The sequence below is a fragment of the Lepisma saccharinum genome, chromosome 11, assembly GCF_977018435.1.
Source record: "Lepisma saccharinum chromosome 11, izLepSacc3.1, whole genome shotgun sequence".
Classification (NCBI taxonomy): domain Eukaryota; kingdom Metazoa; phylum Arthropoda; class Insecta; order Zygentoma; family Lepismatidae; genus Lepisma; species Lepisma saccharinum.
The window spans coordinates 63,465,241-63,490,446 of NC_139239.1; the positions used below are offsets into that span (position 1 = coordinate 63,465,241).

Genomic DNA, 25,206 nt, shown 5'->3' on the forward strand with positions numbered 1-25,206 from the left:
GAATGGAAATATTTCACGTTGGGGAGACAAAGGGGCTTCTGGGAGAGAAAGCGTAAATATAGCCATCGCCTTTTGTGGGCAAGGCAAATGACCTTTGCTTGGCTTCTCTGAAATTGACGGAGATTTGGAGTCGTGCTGAAAGTTCGATAATAATAATAAATGTGGAAGATGATATATGTATATATTGATACTAGTGTGCACGTATGGGAATACGGGTACATTATGCCCCTCCCAAGTGCGATACTTGGGACTGAAGAGATCTAAAGTGAAGCACTGACACAAGTAATGATAAACATGTGGCCACCTTGGTCGCCTGACTTAAATCCTGAAATGCGTTGCATACATTAAATATGTTCCGTAGAACGCGAACAACAACATCATTGCTTAAAATAATAACATGTGTATCTATGGTTCCATTATACTATTACATGCTAGATCCCATATATAAAATTCAAAATCCTGTTGGAGAGTAAATACAAAACTAAATAAACATGAAAATGATAATTCACACAAATGAAATAATAATTCACCATTACTACACAACTAAGTACATATATATAATTGCCATAGAAATACAGTAGAAATTTGATAAAACACTACAATTGAAATAGGAATGTTACATAAGAATAATAATAAATGATATAGATAGATATCAAATCCACTATATAGGTTGACAGCTATAAGAGTAAATAATGTTAACGATTTCAAAGTTAACAAACATAAGACTTTACAAGAGAATAATCTTCTTCTCCATACGCTTTTTTCGTGTCATGCGATCAGACTTTTAGCCTGACTTTCTTTGTTATCCTCCATTTTTCTGGACGTCTGGATAACTTTCTTATCACCTTCGCCATCTGTTCTTCACAGGTCATTGGTATGAAGTTAATAAGTTTCTTGATTGGAGTTTCATAATCCACCTTAATCTCATTAGTATTTCTATTAACCGTGTGTGGTTCTTCACTGACAAGCTGCTTGTGTTTCAATAACAGTCGACGTGACATTTGTTGCTCCTTAGTCGATAAATAATCACAGCCTCGCACGTGATTCGCGATACCCTCTTCTGTGTATGCACCTTTCAAGTTAACTTTGAGAACCCTTTTTTCCCGCCACATTTGCATTCAAACTTCTCATGTAATTGCATGCTTCGTCCTTATGGTTTACATTAATTTCATTGATCTCGTCAACTGCATCAACCCACATGTGGCATACGTTGCTGAGTGCATTCTCATTCGAAATGAAGGGTACGCTAACGTTTTGGTTATCGACGTTGAGGTGCATTGTTCTCATGTTGAAATCTAACCTGGCCTTGTAATCAAGCCACGTGTCACACCCTAAAATCAAATCGTGCCATAATCCAGGTACGACCAGAGCAGGACAACATAGTTTTGCTCCATTTATTTCAAGAGTCAATAAAGCTTGTTCTTGAATTTTTACATCTTTTGCGTTTGTCGCTCCTCTCACAACGACGTTGGTTACTCTGAACGAAGGCAAAGAGGGGTCATTTCTTTTCAGCTGGTTGAAAAGATCTGCATTAATTCCCGCACAGGTGGCGCCTGTATCTAAGAGACAATTGATGACTTGCTTTCCTATGCATGCTTCGATTTGTGGGAGGTAACGCACCCCTTCATTCTTGAGGGTGGTCCCGTTATCAGTGACGTCAATGGATGCTAGAGACTGGTTTTGAGCGCTCATTTCATTCCTGCACAATCCTGGGGCAGTGTTGCCATCAGCTGATCTATCAGCGTTAGAATTAAACTTTGTGCTAGAGAATAAAACATTGGAGGGCTCACTTTCACTTCCGACGAACGGTACTTTTACCCTAGTCTCTTCATCTGAAGCATTGCTTTGAGGTGCCATCGGCCTCGGGCTATCAGGTCTCCTCTTCACGCCCTCTGAGTTTGCAGTACTAGAAACTGGTTCTTGACTCAAAATCTGCTCTGCCGTATAAATGGGGAATTCACTCGTGGTTCCATGAAAGTTCGCAACTTCGCCTGCAGGTCTCTCCCCGTCACCTGGAGGCGTATCTAGTTTAAATCTGGGTGATTGGTATTACACGGGTTCAAGTCCCGGTCGCTTTCTTGGTCGCTGTGCCGCCAATCGGCTCCGTCCCGCTGGCTTCTCTGGAATCTCGGCGGCCGGTTGTTCCAGCGTCCTCGATTCGAGTCCCGGCGTCGGTCATTCTGTTCTCGCTCTCTGTTAGTATTGCCAGGGCCATTCAACGCCATTGCATTCTGATGAGCGACGTGCTGTCTTCACTCCTGGGGGTATTCCCTGCAGGGTGCACTCGGCCTGTCGGAACTCACATTTGAGAGTTCTTTTAAAATGTTCATTAGTTCGGAAAGCGTGGAGGCGCTATGGGCAATCAGTGTCCTCTGAATTCCTGGATTGAACTGTTTACTAATGGCTTTGATAAGTTCGCTTTCCGACAATGGAGTTCTCAGCGCTCGATTTATTTTCACCTGCCTTGCTGCATGTTCAGCAAACGTCATTCTTAAGGCGTTGTCGAATTTGTTGGTATACAGCGACAATTTCAGAGCAGACATAGTGTTATCGTCTCTGTACTCTTCTTCCAGGGCCGCCTTGAAAGTAGAAATGTCCCGTATGCTATCCGCTCGCATCTCATACGCCTGCTTTGCTCTTCCCGTCAAGGTGATCCGGGCGACGCAAACTTGCAACTCTGGAGGAACGTTGCTGAGCATGAAATAATCTTCCAGTTCTTGGAAATATGTTGAAAGGTTCAGTGGACCTTCAGATCCGTTGAAGGTAGGCTTGAACAGAGCGTGAACCTTCACCGAATGTGACATCACAGCAGCGGCGTCCGGCACGGTGGGTAGGTTAGGCGTCTGATCGAAGAGCGACTGGCTGACGTTCGATTCACTGGACGTGGCAACTCGTTGTTGTTGTTGCTCGCTAATCAAAGGGTGGCGAGTTGATCTCTCGGAATCGCGCGCTTCATGGCAAATACTATTGCGCAACACATCTACGTCCTTGCGAACATCTTCAATCGAATCCAGTAGTCCCTTGATCGTATCCTGCGTAACACTCCGAGTGGAATCCACTTCTGCTCTTAATTGCGCAAGGTCTTGCCGATTCGTTGCAATTGAAGCTTCCATCTGTTGTTGGTTTTGGCCACACACTGATATTTCGGCATCGATTCTGTTGAGGTCAGATTGGAATCTCTCAGCCAGTTTGTTGCGGTTATCCTCACAAATCTTCTGCATCTCAGCCCTTGCTCGTTCGCCATCTCTTGTCAATGAGTCCCTCAGTTTCTTGTTCTCCTCACTGATGTACGAGTAAAGGTCACTTATTGATTGCTCATGCATTGATTGGATATTGCTGATTTCTTGGTGGATATGTTCACGTAGGTCCTGGGCCATCTCTTGCGTCACGGTTCTCATGCTGGTCATTATTTGGGCTATCATCTGCTGCATGCTCATCGCTTCTGGATGTTCCGTCGACGTGCTGGTCTCGCCACTCTTCTCGACGTCGTTTTCCCCGCCTGCCATTTTTAATTTTGATTGTGAGCGAGTAAGCACCATAAACAATATGCCAAAATGCACTAATGTTCAAATCGAGAAAACGTTTTCACTGTTGACGGCTCGTTGCAACTTTCATACTCGCCGATCTAGCACTTTGACACAATTCGAGAATTTTGGATGGAAGCACTCGCGAACATCCCAACGGTACATGCAAACGACTACTACACCACATGCAAGAAACAAGCTACATCTACGAAACTACTGATAATGGAAACATACATGCACACAAGCAATTTAAAATATAAATGCATCGATGTTGCTCTTCAAATGGTGGAAATGATGTTAATTGAAAGCAAATATTGATACAAGTTTGTGTCATGATTTGAAATTGGTTTGAAGTGAAAAAATGTGAAATTTCATGAAAAGTGGGTACTTTTGAAGCCAAACTTGGGTTCAAATGCCTTACTGTTGGGCGCCATTTTAAATGGCCGTACAGGCTAGCTCTTTCCCCCCTGGGCCGCTTGGTTGAAGCCGAACAATAGGCAGTTGGGGGCCAAGCCATCCAGGGTTCGATGCCTGGCTGTACCTGCACGGTGCACATAAACAAATAGAAAAATACTATTGAGATGGGGGAAAAGGATGGGTTGCATATGAAATTATAGCAATTTGATTGGTGGACTGTGATATGTGAATATGTATTATGTTAAGAATCTCTACATGACATGAGAATTGCAAGTCCACACCTTAATTTCATTTCCGGTCACACTTACACCGATGTCCTGGCGCTGTGTATTGATGTCTCCATTGTCTGTCGTTAGGGAACCTGGTCGTCCTAACTGTCCGTGGTGTCAATCACACTGCCCTCCGGTGACGATTCCTACATATATATCAGGCCGCGGAAGCACACGTCACAGTTCACATCTGCCTTCTGTACACTGACCAGTTACATATATTATATGTAAAAAGATATAGTTTATCTTGTGACGAAAACTATCCCGTTCATCGTAATCAAGTGTTAAATGCTATGCTCTCAGAATTGACGGACACTGACTTCTAGACACAGAATGTTCAGCAATCTCTTGACAAAGACTTTCGGTACAACTTCTAGACACACACTTGTCACCTGAATTCTCAACACTGCTTCTTCACTTGCATTCTCAACACCGATGTCCTCTGTCTAGCTTATAGACGCACACTGAACCGCCAAAATTCACCGTTGGGTTAGGGTTTTTTGTCCATGTCCACTTTCTATTGGCTGGCGTGGAGGAGGGGGTTGGTTGCAGGGAAGAATGGAAATATTTCACGTTGGGGAGACAAAGGGGTTTCTGGGAGAGAAAGCGTAAATATAGCCATCGCCTTTTGTGGGCAAGGCAAATGACCTTTGCTTGGCTTCTCTGAAATTGACGGAGATTTGGAGTCGTGCTGAAAGTTCGATAATAATAATAAATGTGGAAGATGATATATGTATATATTGATACTAGTGTGCACGTATGGGAATACGGGTACATTATCCACGGGTACTTTGCATCACTTCGGGTGAGAGATCTTGGACAACTCCCTGTACAGCCCTGGCCTTGAATGTACCGCCTTTCATCTCTTTGTTTAACTGAAGAGGTTTCTGGCAGGGCAAGGATTTTGGCAGCTACACTGCGGTAGAGATAGTTCCAGTCTTTGCTGTCAGACAATATAACATGGGCATACAAAATTTAGTGCCATGCTACGACAAATGCCAGAACAACGGTGGTGATTATGCCAAAAATTAGGTTAGGACTCACTGTTACTAATGTAATAAAGTACAACTGATATTCTTGTTTTATTTATGCCTAATCGGTAGGGAACTTGATATTTTGTTATTTTTTTAAAAATTGGTGTATTTTCTTATTTTTTATTTTTTACTACAAGGTGTTATTTTCCCCAAAATTCACATTTGCATTTTAGGGCATTTTCTCATAAATATCTGAAATTATACCTTCATGGTGTTTTTAAACTACTGTTTCAAAGTAAGTCAAATGGCTTACGCCTCTTCGTGAGAGTTTGATATCTTGAAAGTTATTTCGGGAAAGTTATTTTCCATTCCCCTTTTTTAATTTTAAGGTAAGGATTTTAGATAATGGAATTTTCCCCATATATACTGAAGGGCGCATAATGACCATAAGTGGCGACGCACCCAAAAAATTAAAATCAATCAATCTCGCGTGACAGATACCAATATATTATGGCACCAAAAATTGGCATTATCTTCTTTTGACTTGTTAAGTTGAAAAAATTGTGGGAAATACATGATTTAATGTGGCTGTTGGAATTATTCCATGTACGTATAACTCTATAGTTTACTCTTGAGTAAAATGTTGGAAACCTTGCATGTTCTATGTACACAAACATGGCCTAGAAAAGACAAGGATGTTGAATTTCATGGAATTTTTCGTTGATTTAGGACATTTCTTTTAAAAAAATCGCTAAAAATGCCAACAATTCGCATTTTATGACAAATTCACATTATTTCGAACGGGCGAAAAATGTGTCCAGACACTATCACTGCACATTCCTAAACATAACTTCGCAGCAATTACCATTTTCACAGTTTTCGCGTTTGCGAAAAAAAAATCAATGTCCCTACTAATTGGAAATTACTTTCTGGCCACCCCTCGCATAAATCAGTAGATGGAAATTGAAAATTTAGCAGGGCTGGCAGAGAAAAGTAAATTCTTGAAGAAAGTGATTTGCTTTTATGATTGAATGATTCGAGTAAATATGATATTAAAATATTTACGTATCTATTATTACTATTTTATTTCATAATATTGGACATTAACCTTACTCAGTGAGAGATTAATGACCATCTGTCATGAGTTTAAACAGACAGGAATTTACAGTGTTGCAGTAAATTTGAGGTTGGGAGAATGCACTTGCCAATTTTTATAACGTTCACTAATGCAGATTTATGTTTCACTTTTTCGTGATAGTATTCAATATATATTCCATTTGGTTGGATTCTTCTTGATATCTAAGAATAGTGCAATGTCATTGTAAACGTATGTTAACTTGTGCGAAACCAGTAATACGTCAGGATGATGAAAGAAAACCTTTGTAAGCACTGCTACATTAAATAAGGTGAAGTGAGCCAGAAGAGTAATAAAATTCCAGCAGCATATTTGCAGTCTAAAGCTCTTCTTGTTTATGCATTCGATTTTTGTTGGATGTTGCAGTCCATGCAATTTCTGTCACATGTTGTAGTGAGATACTTTGTCGGGTGGCGATATTCGACAAAAATCGTATGTATCAATGGAACCTATTTGTTTCCATGTTCCTTCCGTTTGCCCAACAAAATGCCTTACTACGACGTACGACAACTATCGGACGGCGCCACCCGCTCTTATCCCCTCCATCTGTTGACAAGTCCCCTTACTACTCCCATATGGACAAGAAAAAAAATGATAATTCAATGCATTTTCCACGTAATATTTAGAGGCTTAACATTTATTCCCCCGATGATACCATATGGTATCATCAGTGTAAGGTCGTACTCGCCCGATGATACCATATGGTATCATGGTGCTGATTACAAAATGAATGTGCATTTTGGACCTTCATACACTTATGTTTGGGTGGAAACTCTGACACAGGTCTGGAGCAAGCCTGGGAAATTTATATTGATGACCAACCTCCCCCCTCTCTGCAACATATCCATGCCACATTTCCGAAAAGAGTTTCACATTTTGGCTTATTATTCAACTTGTATGGCACCCAGGAACATGAAACATGTTTCAATCTCTTTGGAAACGTCAATTCTTTGAAGAGAAATACTACGGTTTGCGCCTTCTCCCCAAAATAGCGGCAGAAGAGGGGGCAAACTACAGATTTTTATGGTTTTTTTTCATTGAAATTCGGGGGTCGGGCTCCCCCAAACCCCCCTTCCTTGGTTCGGCATTCTGAATTATACACGGTTGCATGCTATGATGATTTAGCTGCAAAACAAAACTTATCCAAAGTAGATTGCTCCCATAGTGCCAGAGTTATAACAATTTACCTCTAAAAATTCAAATTACATATTGTTCGAAAAAAAAATCACATTTTGGCTTATTATTCAACTTGTATGGCACCCAAGAACATGAAACATGTTACGTGCTCTTGAGAAATGTCCATTCTTTGAAAAGAATACTAAATTTCGCGCCATCTCCCCAAAATAGCGGGAAAGTAGGGGCAAACTCCAAATTTTTGTTTTTTCCATTGAAATTCGGGGGTCGTGACCCCAGCCCCCCTTCCTCGGTCCGGAGTTCTGAATTGTACACAGTTGCATGCTATGATGTTTTATCTGAAAAACAAAACTTCTCTGAAGTAGATTGCTCCCATAGTGCTAGAGTTATAACAATTTTCCTCCAAAAATGCAAGTTACATATTTTTCGTAAAAATAAAAAATCACATTGTGACTTATTATTCTACTTGTATGGCACCCAAGAACATGAAACATGTTTCATTCTCTTAAGAAATGTCCATTCTTTGAAAAGAATACTAAAGTTCGCGCCTTCTTTCCAAAATAGTGGGAGAAGAGGGGGCAAACTTCAGATTTTTGTTTTTTCTATTGAAATTCGGGGGTTGTGCCCCCGAAACCCCCTCCCTCGGTCCGGCGTTCTGAATTGTACACGGTTGCATGCTATGATGTTTTAGCTGCAAATTAAAACTTATCCAAAGTAGATTGCTCCCACAGTCCCCGAGTTATAACAATTTTCTGTTCCCGTGCAGAGTTCCATAATGATATCTTTAATTTTAAAAAAAAAGGTCAATAAAGATGAAATTCCCTGACATTTCCCTGACTATTTTTGACACCTCAAATTCCCTGACTTTTCCCGGTTTTCCAGGTTTTCCAGGTCTGTCGCCACCCTGAGCACTGAAAGGAACCAGATTTACGACCGTAGAATCTGTGAAAATCAAAGCGACGGAGGTCATGAACATGGTTTCAGAAAATGATTTCCAGCAATGGAAGATTCATATGGCGCGGTGTATCGATAGAGCAGGGGAGTACTTTGAAGAGGATAATGATCATATTGTACAAAATAACCAATAAAAGATTTTGTAGCAACAGTCCGGATTTTTTATAGCCACACCTCATATGTTGTAACTTCAGGAAAACATGGATAAATATTCAAAAATGCTCTTAATACTGAATATCTGTTCAATTTCCATAAGTTTAATGATTTTCGCAAGGTTGCACACCCGATGAGGATAGTGTTCCAAAGTTTTAAAATGAGTGTGAATTAATGTCCAAAGTATCCAGAACATGGTAGCAATAAGCATACAACCAATTTATTCCAATAAACAAGTTGCAGCAGTTGTCTAGATCAATCGTGGTCCACAGAACCCCCCAGACAAGAGCATTTACTCTTTAATGCTAAGAATGAATTATGAGAGAACGAAAATTATACAAATTTACGGTGTCTATTTACTGAGGTAAAAAAATTGAAGTAGACAAGCCGAAAACATAGACATGCCTAAGCATCGCCAGTTCCCACAGCAACAGCATGCATGTTTTGGCTGAGAAACGCCTGGACTGGTGCTTGTGGGGAGGGCTTGTTTGACTCAGATTGCTTTGCAAGTGACTTTGCTCCACAGCGGAACAAACAAAATCCACCTTCGCAGCTGTTCAGAATCTTGTGATGTTTGCATCCTCGGAAAGCCTTGTATTACTTCTAAAAATTTTTCTCATCCTTTGGAGTATGTTCTCGAAGAAAGCCATGTATAAAAGGATTGCGGTGTTCGCATCTGAGTCAGTCTCTGATTGTTAGCGAAGACTTCTCAGTAATCGCTAGTTGTTTCTGTTCGGGCCTTTGCATATTATTGGGTAATGGTAAAGTTACTTCTCGATATTTCCACGGTGAATTTTGTGCTTGTGACTTCTGATGTAAATGGACTGCTGGCTGAATTTGAAATGAAAAAGTGCAGATTCCAATGATGAGGGTGCGTTGAGTTTGAAGCAATGTGAACCTACCACTCTTCTTAGAAAGGGCCTCTGTTAGCCTATAGCAAGAAATATCTGTCCATGGGTTTCACGTGTTCAGGCCCAGAAGACAAGCAACTTCCACAGTGTGTGTGTTATGTTATGACGTATTGTCCAATGAAGCCATGAAACCATCGAAACTGCGACAGTGTCTTGAAATTAAACACAAAAAACACATCACAAAGATCATTGACATTTTAAGAAGTAAGGAGCAGGAGCTTTGCGAAAGCAAGAAAATTGTGAAAAGGTCTACAAGTGGGTACAAGAATGCCGTGAGGGCGTCATTTGAAGTTTCTCACCTGATAGCAAAAACTGGAAAACCTCACACAATTGCTGAAGAACTTGTATTACCAGCTGCCAAATATCTCTTTGATACCGTTAAGAAGTGAATCATCAGTTTGTCCAAAAATATAAAGGAGCAGTTATTACAAAAATATTAATTGTATTTTATATACTTTTGATTAATTGAATGTAATTGCTAGAATTAACATTACAATAAAATGGAAATAAAAATAAAATTTGTGCGTTCATTTAATTTTCCCTTCCTTAAATGGTGAATATCAGTGATGAAACACTAGAAATAAATATGTACTATGCAAATTCCGGGCTTTAAACTTTCAGTTGGGGTTCTACCACAATTGTACTTTTAATTTTCCCTCATGATGGATCTTGATTGTGCCTTCGGTGCTGTCCAGACCCACCCCTTCTGCAATTTCCCCAAGCAAACACTGCTGCTTCTCTTGGGTACCCTAGAAATTTGAAAAGTAACCCCATTGGCACCAATCAGCCCCAACCATATGTTTGGATTGGATTGATTTGTTGTTTTAAGTCCACTTTATGCACAGTAAGGCTAATCAGGACTGGACCTACAGTTTAAAGTGGGATCCGAACCACTATGTGCCTCCACCGGGAATCGAACCCAGGACCCAGGACCCCTTGATTACAAGGCGACGACGCTACCACCATGGGGGAGGCCCAACCATGTGTTTGGGTTTGCCCGTGCTCACCCCATCCTGCATTCCTTTCCTTGTTCTAAGCATCGAGGGTAATTTTGCCAGTGTGTTCAGTGTTGGTAGTAGCCAACAATATTTTAAGCCACCACACGTAGATAGATCACTGTAGTGGGTTGCAATAAAAATACATTATAAAAAATGAGTGCTGATATAGAAATCAGAGAGAAGGGCAAGAATATGTTGTAGTGGAAGATATCATATTTAATTGACCCGTTCTGAAATTCGCACAAGTTTAACGCGTTAAACGAGTTATAGTAACTGGCTGTTCCATAAGTGCTTCCGTGCGATTCATTATGCTGTCCCAAAAGTCACATACTGTGCACCTCGTGAAAGAATTAGATTCACCAAATGCACAGGCCAGGAGGCTGGTTGGTTCAGTGAGAATCGTCTGCTGCTTGCAGACAATGAGCGTGCATGATGGCTTCAAACTGCACTAGTTATATAATATATTATAATTTTAACAGAGAGCAATATGAAGCAACATGCGCAAGATGATTGTGCCTTAACTCTTCTTGCAATGTGATTAAAATGAGTAAGTGTTCGCAGCAGAGTTTATTTCTGCCAGAAGGACATACCTTCCGCTGGACGCCAAGCAGAAAATTTCTATAAACAAAATGCTGCACCTGCGCTTTCGTCTAGAGCATCCCATAAGTCTGAAAAATAATTAGTATCACCAGGTTCACTAAGATAGTTACTTTTTGTTCGATTTGTTAAGAATTTCGAAACGCACCCTATATATGCGTAAATTATCCGATATAAAATATTTATTAGGCTCAGTCAATAAATAACTAGGCAGAGGATATTACACCAAAACTGAGGTAGTTAGAAATGGGCCGACGGACCCAAAATGGAGGGGCAGGTGTGAGAGCAGCAGCCGTGTCCAGTTGTCAGTGGAAGCACGCAGATTCCCCTCCACCAAGTGCCGGCAAGGTCATGCTTTCATTCTTCTTCGATAGCAAGGGACCACTCCTCGTCGACTTCCTGGAGCATGGAGCTACGGTCAATGCCCAGCGGTATTGTGAAACGTTAACAAAAGTCAGGAAGGCAATCAAATCGAAACGTCCCGGTCACCTTTCTTGTGGTTTCGTCCTATTGCACAACAACACTAAACCACACACAGCCAACGCAACAAAGGAATATCTGAAAAAATTCAAGTGGGAAGTCCTGAGCCAACCCCCCCCCCCCCCCACCCTTATAGTCCAGATCTGTCCCTGTGCGACTTCCACATCTTCAGTGAGCTCAAAAAAGCACTGAGGGGACAACGGTTTCAATCAGACGATGACGTCAAGGAGTATGTGCGCAATTGGTTCCAACAGCAGCCAAAGGAGTTCTACCAGCATGCCATTATGCGACTGGTGTCACAATGGGATAAATGCCCAAGAGTGGCGGATATTACTTCTGAGGTTCGTTACATAAGTACTGTGAAATATCCTCTGCCTCATTATTTATTGACTGAGCCTCATATATGAAATAAAAGTTACACTAGCAATATTATTTGCATATAGGGAGGTGATAAGCAGAATCGATTGACCGACTGAAAATTGCATGTTGCATGAACCCACTAAAAATTATGTGAGCAATAATTTGAAAGTTTCACATAGTTCTCAGAGTATCTGTTTATCTCATTCCAGAGATCAGCATTTTATTTGAGTTCCATTGCATTTGCATTTCAGCTTATAAGTTGATGAGGATGACTGTTAACAAGACAATATCATAGAATGAAAAAACAAAAAAAACATAACACAATGCTTACTATGAAATTCAAATGAGACCCCCCCTCCTTCCCTGACATTCCAAAGTGATGTAAATAGATGTTATATCATTGCATTCTGATGTATTTTCTACATGGGTGCTTAATTAACTCTTTTCTACAAAATATTTTGTCGACTGGCAACTCTGATTCAATCATGCACAAGAATGTGCGGTTTTCAGGGATGGCAGAACAGACACTTGTTACCGTGGAACATTGGTTGACTTTTATTTCCTCTGTCATGTGAAATTTACAGTGAGTGTTTCGTTCATATTATTTGCATTACAGGATCTCTATTATTTGTTAGTGCAGTGAATTGATAAAATGGTGGGTAGAAAGAATCAAGAGTTATTGATGACATTCTGGAGAGGGGATTTTCGGCATATAGACTTACGGAAAAAGTGCAAACAATCAGAAATGTGAGCTTTGTTTCTGATTTGGAGAACTTGTTCAGGCAGGAGTTATGAAGGATGGTAAGCAGTATATATTAGGCTTTTTCAGAAGAAACGTCTTAACTCTATAGAGTGGTTGACTGGCAGTATAAACACAGAAACATCTTGTTTGCATAATAAACTATTTGAATGCATTTGTTCAACCACTAGTGTTGTTATTAAAGGTTGGGAGGGGGGGATCTACCAAATGATAAATACGGGTCTGCCAGAATAAGTTCATTAAAAAATATAGTGTGATTCTTTATTCTCAAGCAACAACTTTTGTGTGGGTATCCTGGTCTAAATGTCACCACACGCCACTGTTATGAAAATATATGAGACAGAAAAAGAACGATACACCATTACAGAATTGCATGCAGATCGGCCCAAGTACCTTTTGTTTTATTGTAATTTCATCATGATACGAATGCAATTTTAACATGTTCGATTTCGATTTAATTCTATTAACACATACTGTGGAGTTTTAGGCATCACTTAAGATCTTGTTTAATATATGCTTTCGTAGTTAAGTTAGGCAGGCCAAGTTTGGTTCTCTTAGCATTATAATAGTCCCTAAATGCATTCTACTAAGGTTCCGATTTACTCCTACATTAATTCCCCTAGTCTACAATACTTACAGTCGCTTGTCAATGGAAGATACATTGTCCATGGGAAGCATGCATGCTTGCGCAAGGTAATTTTTACGTTGTTTTTTTAAACATAAATAACATTTTTGGGTCCGTGGTCACATCCTACACCCTCGACTTTGCAAGGATTTTTTTTTTTTAATGAAGATTGTGTGTTGCAAATTGTGAAGCGCGGAAACAAGTATTTACGACTGTACAGCCGTTTAAAGCTGAGATGTAGCCGTTTGAAGTTGCGAGGTGGAAGTCTACTTGCGGCCATGTTTTGTTGCACCTGTGCCAATGGATATATGTAAAAGTCGGTTTGGAACGAGTTTACAATACCGGACCTCTCTCCAATTTCTATGAAATTTCGCCTACTCACTAATTGAGTCCTCCTAATCATGAACCTGCATGTAATAATTTGCGGTCAAGTATGGAAATGCAGAGAAAAACGAAATAAACTATGTTTTCCTAACATAACGTAACCCTACCATAACAGCAGCAGCTCTACGGAAGACACCATTTTCCCAACATGAAAAAATCAGCGTGCAATACACCATTGCCAAACTTAATAATAATTTTTCATAGTATTTATGTTAATGGAACCTAACCTAACCTCGTAGGCATTCCTCGTCTGACGTGTGTGTCCCGCCATCCTTCCATGCTGAAGACAATGTAACTGAGAATGCAACAGTGTGGCAACGCTTGAGAGAGCGTAACGAATTGGGTCTCACTTATCACACAATACTTGACCAACCTTGTGTTCTGACGTCAAGGCAGAAAGCTTTTCAATTTTAGTGTGTTTAGTTCTCCTAGCGTAAAAAATAATGTTTCATTGTATTTATGCTAATGATACCTAACCTAACAGGCCTAAACTAACATCGTAGGCATTCCTAGTCTGACGTCAGAACACAAGGTAGGAAAACTGTTGTGCGACAAGAAAGGTCGTAGCGAATTACGAAAGAAACAGGTTTCGGTAAATATTTACTATCACCTAAACAGATTTATTCATTTTTACAGAAGAAACTACTTACGGTAATAAGTTCCTGTAGCATTGTCTAACATCTGAAAGGTGTTTTCTGTCATGTGGGAATGTATCATAGCGGAAATTCATGTTTTTTTGTTGAAAATTAATTCTCCGACGCACAATAGCCTTTGGGACGTACACCTTCGTAGATCATCGCACGTCGTGCTTGTGCTTTGTCGATGTTCATTGGGTATGCAGTATTTCCAACCAAAAATACAAACATGGTTGAAATCCGTTGAGCAATTCACGATAGCCCCAAGAAACATTACGCTAGGTTATGTTTGCCTATCCTAACTAGTTATATGAATTTTAACGGAACGACTGAAGATGACCGTCTCCGATTTTCTTCATATTTGGCATACACACTAATTGAGGCCTCCTAATCATGAACCAGAAGTTAAAAGTTGTCGGAAATGTCTAGAAATTGCAAAATAAGCTAAAATAAGGCGAATTTTTTTGATTCACAAGCAAATATATATATTCCTGATACTACGACGACACCAAATTCTAACTATGTTTGCCTAACCTAACCACACGTCAATGGTTTGTGGGGTTAGTGTCAATGGTTCGCAATTATTTTGCAATTTCTAGATCCTGATACTACCATGACACGAAATTTTAACTATGTTTGCCTAACCTAACCACACATCAATAGTTCGTGGAGCTAGTGCCAATGGTTCACAATTATTTTGCAATTTCTAGACGTTTCCGACAAATTTTAACTTCAGATTCGTCATTAGCAGGCCTCAATTAGTAAGTATGCCAAATATGAAGACACATTATCTTACGTAATGTGTCTTTGGGCTATCGTGAATGGTTCAACGCATTTTAACTGTTTGTATTTCTTGGGTTAAGAAGGTTGGAAACACTGCACACCCAATGAAAATCGACAAATCACAAGCACGATGATCTACGAAGGTGTACGCGCCATATTGTGTCTTACGGAAGCGAAAAAACGAAAAGAAAGAAGTACTCGTAATGTGAAAAATTTAAATTGCTTTCATCAAAAAAAATTTGAATACACCTTAAAGAATGTTCCACGAAGCAGATAGGTAAGTAAGAATGTTAATGTCTCGGTAAATGTTTACTATCCTTCGGACACCTATAACTTCTGAGTTCATCAATTTTTGACATTTGTACTTACCTATCTGCTTCGCGGATCATTTTTTAACGTGTATTCACGTTTTTTTGATCATTTTTTTTTTTTGGCTAGAATGTACAATATAGAGAAAGTCTCCAATTTCGTTAATTTTCGGTATACTAACTAATTTTGGCCTCCTAATCACTAATCGGTTGTAAAAAACCGGGGGTCACGTCTGGAAAATGTACATTTTGATGAAAAATTGTTCGTTAGCACCAAAAACCATCCACGGGTAGCCCCACAGACCATTGACGTTAGCCCCACAAACCATTGACATTAGCCCCAAAAACCATCCACGGGTAGCCCCACGAACCATTCACACGAGGTTAGGTTAGGCCTGTTAGGTTAGGTTCCATTAGCACTCATTTCACCCCTACATTCATCGAATAAATAGGGATCGTACTAGAATTGAACATCATAAATCATTTTCTTGTAAAACAACGGCGTGGTTGGACACAATGACAGGATATTACATTTTTGTTCGTAAAACTACGCATATACACCTATATATATAAAAAATTCAATCGGCTTTTTTTCAAATTTTCAGACGTGACCCCCGGTTTCTTTCAACAGATTCGTGATTAGGAGGTCAAAATTAGTTAGTATACCGAAAATTAACAAAATTGGAGACTTTCTCTATATTGTAAATTCGCTCCTTTTTTTTTTTTTTTTTAAAAAAAAAGTGTTTTTATAACTGAAGAATGTACGTTTCCGCAAATGGTTTGTGGGGCTATGTGTCAATGGTTCGTGGGGCTACACATATTTTTTTCGAAACCAATTTTTAACTATTGTAACCTATTTTGACCCTACCTAACCTAACCTTACCGGAAATGGTTCGTGGGGCTATGCGTCAATGGTTGAATTTCCGCTATGAAACATTCCCACATCACACAAAACACCTTCCAGATGTTACACAATACTACAGGAACTTATTACGTTAAGTAGTTTCTTCTGTAGAAATGAAGAAATCTGTCCGGCCCGGTTCCGATTGTTTTATGATTTATTTCTCAAATTCTCCTAGCAGGAAGACTAACTATCGTAGAATTTTGGCAATCATTGTCACACAAAATTTGAACCTTCTAACGTAATGAGCAGTATTCGGGTTTCGAAAAAATGTGGCTATCAGGCTACTGTGTGAAACAACTGCAATGCACTTATTAAAATATAAAATTCCAATTACCTTAATGGAAATTATGCCTTTTGTGAATTTATTTTCATACACCACTACTGAAAACTAAACAATCACCTATACGCTCAACACTGAATAATACAGCACATCACTGACATCAATTGATGATTTCTTCTTCTGTGCTCAAAGTGTAGTTAACAAATGAAAAATCATAAAATGAACAGAAAATGCAGAAGCCTTTTCGGTTCTCTTGTTTTCCCACGAAACAAAATACTGCTGTGCAGTGTTGCCAGCGACTTGCGCAAGGCATAAAATGGACGAAGGCGTTCTCCTTGTCAGGAGCCTGTGCTATGGAGTAATGGACATTTCCACTCTCACCTAAAATATGCTTTTAACTGTATCACTGCATGCCATTCATTTTATACTAACGTTGTGCAAAACGTTTGATTAAATGTTAATTCGAAATAGTTTGCGAGAAATTGGCCTTAGAAGTTGTGCCAAATGGACATTTCCACTCAATTCTTTTACAACAATTTTAAAACAACACCCTGGAAAAATAACCCCTGCAAGTTCTCGCGTTTCTCTGCGTCCAGTTTAAGGCAGAAACGAGACTTGCGAGGCTAGCGTTGCGCTGAAAACACGCCGCCGCCATGTTAAAACGTCACGCCTTAGAGAGAGCTCGTTTGTCGTCTGCTTCGAGCGTCCAGCGTACTGCGGGTAGCCCGCGGTGAGCGAACATGTGCAGCAGTTTTACAAATCTGTACAGATTTAAATAATGGAAGAAGAAGCGATAGTGGATAGGAAAGCTATGCTTTGTAATGATCCTTCTTCCATGAAATATCCCTGCTGCTCACGTGCAAGATAAATGAAAGGGTTCTGCTGCGTGCGTGTTCTCAGGTCATGCGAAAAATATTGCTTGTAAAATTGGTTGCTGACCAGAGTTTCAAAAATATATATATTTTAAACTTACATTTATCGAAATTTACCGTAACCTATGTAGTGCAAAATAAGAATTTTCACTTTATTTATAAAGCCTATTTTACTTTATTTTCCATAAAGCAATTTCAGTTTGTTTCATTTCTGTTGCGCAAGTTATGATCAAATATTCTTGGGCAATTAAGAGAAAATACACTGAGAGGATTACATCAGTTGCACAGTACTAATACTTAGTTTATGTCAGTGGCGAAGCTAAGGCGTAAATACTGGGTAGGCTGAAAAATCTGCTTATATTTGTACAGCAGGTAAATGCGTCGATTCTTGTTGGTCGCAAAAGTATCAATTACTCTTTCCTTGAAGCCTTGATCAATAGAAAGTTCTTTAACCAGTTTTTTTTTTCAATGGCTATTGTACTGAGAGAACTTAATCTTTCATTTTTCATTGAATTACGGAGATAATTTTTTACTCTCTTGAGGGTGCTCATACTTCTTTCGGAGGAAGCTGTTGTAACAGGGAATGTCAAGACCAACTTGATAAGTTGTGTTACTTCTTTGTAGATTGTTTGAAGATAATTGCTAACTATTAATTTTAGAAGGTCTGCAGGAGGTAAATGCTTTTCTTCATCAGCATAGATATTCTTTAAATCATTTTCTAATCGTTCTTTGGTGAAAAATTGATATGTGGACAGAAGGTTATATAATTTCATCACAGGAAAATGTAGTTTATATCCCCCAAAGCTATTTTGGTCTACCAATTCAACAAATTTTATCTTTTGAAGATCTCCAAAACGTATTTCCAGTTGTACAGTCAGTGTGTCCAAGATTTCGTAGGTTAAGCATCTGAGAGCCACGAAGTCTTGTTCACTTACATTTATTTCACTGCAAATTCTCTTAGAGTTTTCAACACATAATTTCACAGTATTATATTTTTATAACATAAATACACTATGTGACAAACACACGCGTGCATGCACTTGAAGTAAATTAACATTCAACAATGCAGCGCGTGAACGACGCGCTTTGCACAAGAAGACTATTATAGAAGCACATCAGGTTGGTTCTGAGGCTAGCCGCTTTCACCCAGCGAATCGGCAGTCCCCTCCCCATACACTCCCCTTCCACCTACACAGAGCTCACGCTGTAGCTGCCCTTTAACGCGAGGCTTTTCACGAAAAGCCTCACAGTTCGGACCGAACGCGCTCTCCTCTTTCTCGCTTGACTGACGGATATCTGGAAGGCTCGGCGGAACCAAACGTTCGGATTACATAGTTTAATTCGTTTTAACGAACTTTGATTGTTACAGGGTACAAGAACATTTTAATTTCAACTTTTTTTTGGGTAGGCTAAGCCTCAAAAGCCTCATAGAAGCTTCGCCACTGGTTTATGTATAATTATTACAAGGAAATAATGTGTATAACAAAGGGCGTATTTAAGGGGGGGTTCAACGGGTCCACCCCCCCTTAATTCAGTAAAATTGCCAGAGTTACCTCTTCATCCACTTGTTCATAAAAATTTCTTCGGACTTATTTTATTGGAAATTACGTAATTCCACACACCAGATGGGGAACTGCAGACCAAATGTCTGCAATTTCCTGATAGTTTCGGAATTTCTGCGATAAGAACCTGCATTGAGACTGTCAAATCAGTTATTTACCCCCCTCGAGTCATCTTAAAGATATTTGGTATTTAAAAACACAGTGACACAAGATGAACAGAAAAATATCAATACTAGCGTGACTTCGTGACTACATACACACCACTTTGTCGGGTCCAGCACCCCCTGCTCCCCAACAAGCTTCCGGCCAGCAGTGTCCTGGATTTTCACTTACGAAATAAAGCAACCCTAATCATACCAAAAGTTGATCCATCCGTACCCCACCCCCCCACGTGAACTATATATACGCCCATGTGCATAACAATATCCCATACTGAAATGGTACGATATATTTTGAATTATGTACTGCGAAAAAACCCGCCTCATCTCGGTACCCCGAACGCATTAATTGGTTGGTTCACAACTTCACCACTAAGGATCTTATCGAGACGAGACATGGCAGCCTTGGTGTCGTTCTCGTTGAAAGTTGTAAATGTCTGTATCGTGTTTATTGTAAATGTCTCATTGACAGTTTCGTCTAGATTTAAAAACATCCGTCTCGGTTTGGGAGGGCAATTCTCGTTCTCGTCTCAAGTCTCGAAAAATATACTCGTTGAATTAACAACGTATGCAAAGGCTTATCATTATAAATACAAAAAAAAACCTTTCTTAATATATATTATTTTTGACTCCTAGTTTTAACGGTACGAGCCCTCGAAAACTGAATATTATCCTGCTTATATATGGAAACCAAACCGCAGATTCAGAATTTCCAGGAATGAACTGGCGTTGTAATTATTATACACAAAATTCATGATGTATCTGAGGAACTCGCATGTTCCAAGTTTGACTCTCGACCTGGGCATGACTGTTTCCTTGTGAATGACAATTTCATTGAACTGGAAATTGTTACATGGGAGGATGTTTGCTCGAGACTTTGGTGGGGACACCTAGGGGGATGCTTCTATTGTCAATGTTAGTGTTGGTCACGAGACGAGACATTTTCCGTCTCTTCTCATAAAAGGAGATGGGACAAGAACTAGTGAATGTTTTCGAAATGAGATGGGACAGAAGAAAAAGTTCGTCTCGTATCGTGGCAGGTTGGGTGATACTTAGATTGTGCTTGTTGGTGGTGGTGGTAGTGTGTGTGTAAGGGGGGGTGTCCTCCTGCACCCCGACTTCGAATACTGCTTGTAGTCATTCATCTTCATTACAGCGATTAGCCAAAAGTGGGAAGAAATGTGATGTTAGAGAAGATACATACTAAATTAACCATGCATTGTCATCGTTGTGGTTAAACAAAGTGACGGAAAAGTAAGCTAAATACAAAAATTTGCAATATATATATATTAACTGAAGAAAACTCATTTACTGAAGGAAATTTAAAATGTTGTTTAGTGAATTCTGAACAATTTGAGGTCGTAAACACGACTTTCAGGCAATATTGATATGTACGATATTTAGTTATCCTCGAAATCATCTTACTCTAGTCCAAAGAATAAGGGGAAAATAATTCTAAAGTCTTTGAGTTTATTTTACACTGGCTTGCAGTAAAGTACGCAAGGAAAGCTTATGAAATGTCTGTATTGCGAAAGCGGGAACGGCTATGATCAAAGGCATTATTGCTAAATCACGGCGTGCTATGTGTTTATTTATTATTGTAAAATTAAATTTAAAAAGTAAAATATTGTAGCAAGAACAAAAAAGTAAAACTATTTGCCTGCGATTTGTGTTAGCATTTAGGTAAATAATTAAATATTGTTAAATATTCGGTACTTTTATGGGTACGTCAACACTAAGGTTCTTTGCACCCGTCACATGTCCTTTCTTTACAAGTCTGTTGAGGACATTAAAACACACCCATGCCCTCGCCGGGACTCGAACCCGAGACTTCCGGATCAAAGCGAGTTGAGCCGACCACCCAACATGCTCGGCTGGCATAAAACTGTTATGTTGGCCTCTTAACATAAATACATAGCCTACTTTTAAATAAAATTGTTATCTAAAAAACAAATGAACAGACACACGTTTTTCATGTTACATTTCATTTGCATGAGGAATATAATAGCTGCTTAAAAACTGCTATACGAACACGTAATTTTTATTTTTAAAAAAGGGAGGGTGTGAGTCATTCATTCATTTATTTCAGTGATCAGAGCATCCCCAATAATTTTTACAAGTCGGCGCCCCTGACCGGGAGTCACAGCAGGCTGCCGCCCCCAGATGCCTCCACGAGTGGAGGGAGGAAGGCCCTTCCAGGCTGCCAAGTGGCGTCTAAAACTTTGAAAGTTTTTTGATCACTCCTGTTTTCTTCAAAACCATGGTATGTTTGCAAGAAAAAATGTAACTGCATCTAACACATCGTAGATTAATGTTTTGAAGACATTTGCTCATTACATTAGGAGGAGTAAAAAGTCATACCAGATAACTAGTGAGCAAAGGAATGTAAAGCCACATAACTGGTTTGCAATACACTGAGCCTCATGTGCGGCCATTTGGACAGTCTATTGTCACCAATTATTTGAAGGAGCGCATCATAGACCTCTCCCACTTGATATCTCAACAGAGTTAAGGCATCGAATCTGCTTTCCCACCTTGTGACACTCGGTGGTTTTAAAGTGAGACTACTGATATGTTCCTTCAAAACGGTGGGTTGGCATGTATTAACTTGCAAGTTATATAATATTATAACTTTCAAGTTTTCAATAGGCTTATTTTATTTCTTCTCTTCAAATTTTGCCACCCTGAAAATTTGCCGCTCTGGGCAGTGGCACAGTTCCCCTCCCCTTTCTGCTGGCCCTGGAACTGTGTATATGTAAGACATGGGTATTATATACAATATGTTCATAAGATCAAGAGTGAACAACTAGTGTTTCACTTATGTTAGCAAAAGTTTCAGAAAGCAGGAGAATTGATGGTAACTTTGGTCGATGCAGGTTTTTATTGTGTAGGAAAAACCTTTAGTTTCTATAACCTTGGAGTAACAAAGTAGGATGCCAGTACAGTGTGTCTGGGTTCAATTATTCTATCTTGGCTATGAAATTTGGGGAAATAACTCTTTTCCAAGGTAAATTAAATTGTGTGCATGTGTGTCAAAAACATATATGTGGGAGCTTCCAGGAAGTCACTAACCCCCGTCCCCTAAAAAAATATATCTTATGTCAACATCTTATTGTATATTGTAACGACCCTGCGTGGTCGCCACATTTAACGACACTGCTTGGTCGCAATATTATATTTTGTTAAGAAGGTATGGATGAAGAATGCATGCTAAAAGTTTAAATGTGTTAACGGATCCACCTCTACGTTTATTAGTTTCGCTTAATATTATTTGACCCTGCGTGGTCTATGTATTCTGTAAATGTTGACGGGTCCACCTCTACGTTTATTAACTTCGCTCATTATTAGACCCTGTGTGGTCGTTGTATTTGGTAAATGTTATTATTTATTGTCAATTACACTGTTCAACTCGATGTTTAGGATTACAGAGTCCTGCGAGGCTTATTATTAATTGTATTGTCTGAATGCACACAGTTTTAGTTTATATTTGACCCGTGCATCTAGTGATTTTCCCACTAGTGTTTTCTTGATGTCACTTCTTTGATGTTTCTCAGTACGAAGGTTGCAATATGTAAAAAAATGAGTTAGCAACGCGTACTTGTAGTTACTATTTTCACCACCCATGCGCCACCGCGAGTATAAAGCCAGCGCAGCGAGGCCCGCAGTTCAGTTGGCTTTCTGGTCGGCTCACGATAAGATCTCTCCTACCAACTGACCGGGAAGAAGGATCACTCCGCTCTTGCGAGAGTCCAAGCATCCTACAGAAGGAAGGAAGAAAGGTGCACTCCGCTCTTGCGAGAGTCCAAGCATCCTAAAGAAGGAAGGAAGGAAGGTGCACTCCGCTCTTGCGAGAGACCAAGCACCCAAGAGAAGTTGTCCTCCGCCTGCGGGAGAGAGAAGCCGCACTCCGCCTTCCAGCGAGAGAGGTTGAACTCTGCCTTTGGCAAGAGAACCCACTCCACTTTCGAGTGAGAGATACCCCACTCCGCTTATTGGCGAGAGAGAACCCACTCCGCTTATTGGCGAGAGAGAACCCACTCCACTTTCGAGTGAGAGATACCCCACTCCGCTTATTGGCGAGAGAGAACAACTCCACTTTAGAGTGAGAGGACCCGCTCCGCTTGCTGCGAGAGGTTTCCTTCCCCTATCAACCTGCGGCACCCCGCCAGGGTAGTGTGGCGTTGGGTTTCCAGACAACCTACTCTCTCTTTCAGGGGAACCCGTGACGACTGCGGTCCCCATACTCCCATTCGCGCCTCACTGCCCCTTCGAGTCTAAAGGTGGTACAGGTAAATGCACGTGAGTGGTAAGGGTAAAGGTAAAGACACGTGTGTAAGTGTGCTAACGGACATCCTTGTGATAGGATTATAATAAACTGTTACATCTATAAACCTGGTTTAGTCTTTCTTTACACCCAGCAAGCCCTGAGATATTTCTGAGACTTTGTACTACGACTGAATCAGTTAGCACATATGGGTAAACTTTTGCCGACCACCCAACTGCAGTGTTTAGCGTGTTGAACGCAGCCAGTACTAGTACTCCTGCGCCGTGGTGCTGAGCACTGCGTGGGTGGACGTTGCATAAAGTTTTTGGCGCTCTTAACGTGGGGCCCGAGAGATTGTAAAGACTTAAACCAGAAAGCCAGTGGGGGCCTTTTAGCTACAAGGACTAGAAAGGGCTCATAAGTGTCAGTGTTAGTGTTCGTCCAAAGAATTCACGAAGGAGAAGATATAGTGTTGTGTAGTGGAACAAACCATAGACGGTGTGCCAAAATGGAAAGGGACGCGTCAAGTATGAACTTAAGAAGCAGAGGGAGGAAAACCGTAGATGAAGAGACTGGGTTCGGATGCTGTGAGGATACCGGAGGAGAGATGGAGTATTTCCAGTGTTGCCAATGTCTCCAGAAGTTCCATTGGAGATGTGAGGGGCAAGAAGAAACCTCAGTGTCCACTGCAGAGTCCAGATGCAAGACTTGCTCATCAGTACCCTTGATGGCTTCCGGGCAAGAACCAAGTGCTCCTAGTTCGACCCCATCAGACCATTGGTTATTAGAATGGCTGATTAAAGATAAAGAGGAGAGGAAGAAAGAGAAAGCGGAAGAAGCCGAAAGGAGAACTAGAGAGGAGGAAGAGCGTAGACTTATGGAAGAGAAACAGAGAAAGAAAGATATGGCTCAATTAGAGAGAGTTAGAAAGAAAGAGGCAATGGAGCTAAGACAAGTAGTGGAGTCCATGGAGGAGAGAAGGCTTCATGAAAAAGCAGAAGAAGAAGCTAAAAAGGCACTTGAAAAAGCAGAAGAAGAAGCTAAAAGAAAACTAGAGACACAAGAACTTAGGTCGCTAATAGAGTCTCTAGAAGAGAAAAGAGAAATGGAAAAACGAGAAGCAGAAGAGAAAAGAGAAATGGAAAAACAAGAAGCAGAAGAGAAAAGAGAAAGAGAATTAGAAACTCTCCATGCCTTAGTTCAAGGTCAAGACGAGAGGAGACAGCAAGAAGCTGAAAGAAGCAGAGCAGAATTACAGACTCTTTTCTCCCAACATAAGACAGACCAGTTAGAAAGTCTTAGGGAGGAATTAGATAAAATTAGAATCTCTTGTCAGCAGGAAGTAGTGAGAATAGTAGAGGAACAATTACAACCTTTAGCTGTCTGGCGTGGTGAAATGGAGCAAGAGCAGGAAGAAATGAAGAAAAATTTAGATGTCTGTCTACAATTAGTAGCACAGTCTACGACGGAAAGTGGAAGTGAAGAACCAGAGAGAGTTAAGCAGATAGAGGCATCGGTAGAGAGCATAAGTTCAGCAGTAAAGACTCTGAGTGAGCAGGCCGTAGTTATGGAGAAGGCGGTCCAAGAACACAAAGTAGCTGCAGAAACGATGGCTAAAGCAACCGGCGAAAAGGTGAACTCTCTTCGCGGAGAGACACAGAAACTGGAAGTATCTCTTCGGCAAGAAATTCATGAGCAGACTGGGTCTATAGTGAGAAGAGTAGGCGAACTGCAAGATAAGATTGAACGGTTACAGATACAACCG

General features: G+C 40.2%; 1 protein-coding gene across 2 annotated transcripts in view; it reads right to left on the minus strand.

Annotated features, from left to right (window-relative positions):
- The window catches only part of LOC145994856 (uncharacterized), a 34,516-nt gene extending 17,643 nt beyond the window's left edge, over positions 1 to 16,873 (minus strand). Inside the window, exon 1 of one of the 2 annotated variants that reach the window (XM_083131253.1) lies at positions 16,640 to 16,873. The gene's annotated coding sequence lies outside the window, so the exon portion shown is untranslated. Of the gene's footprint in view, positions 1 to 9,770; positions 9,834 to 16,639 lie in introns of those variants that run through there. The other variant, XM_083131254.1, reaches the window with a different exon arrangement.
- Between the last annotated feature and the right edge of the window lie 8,333 nt (positions 16,874 to 25,206).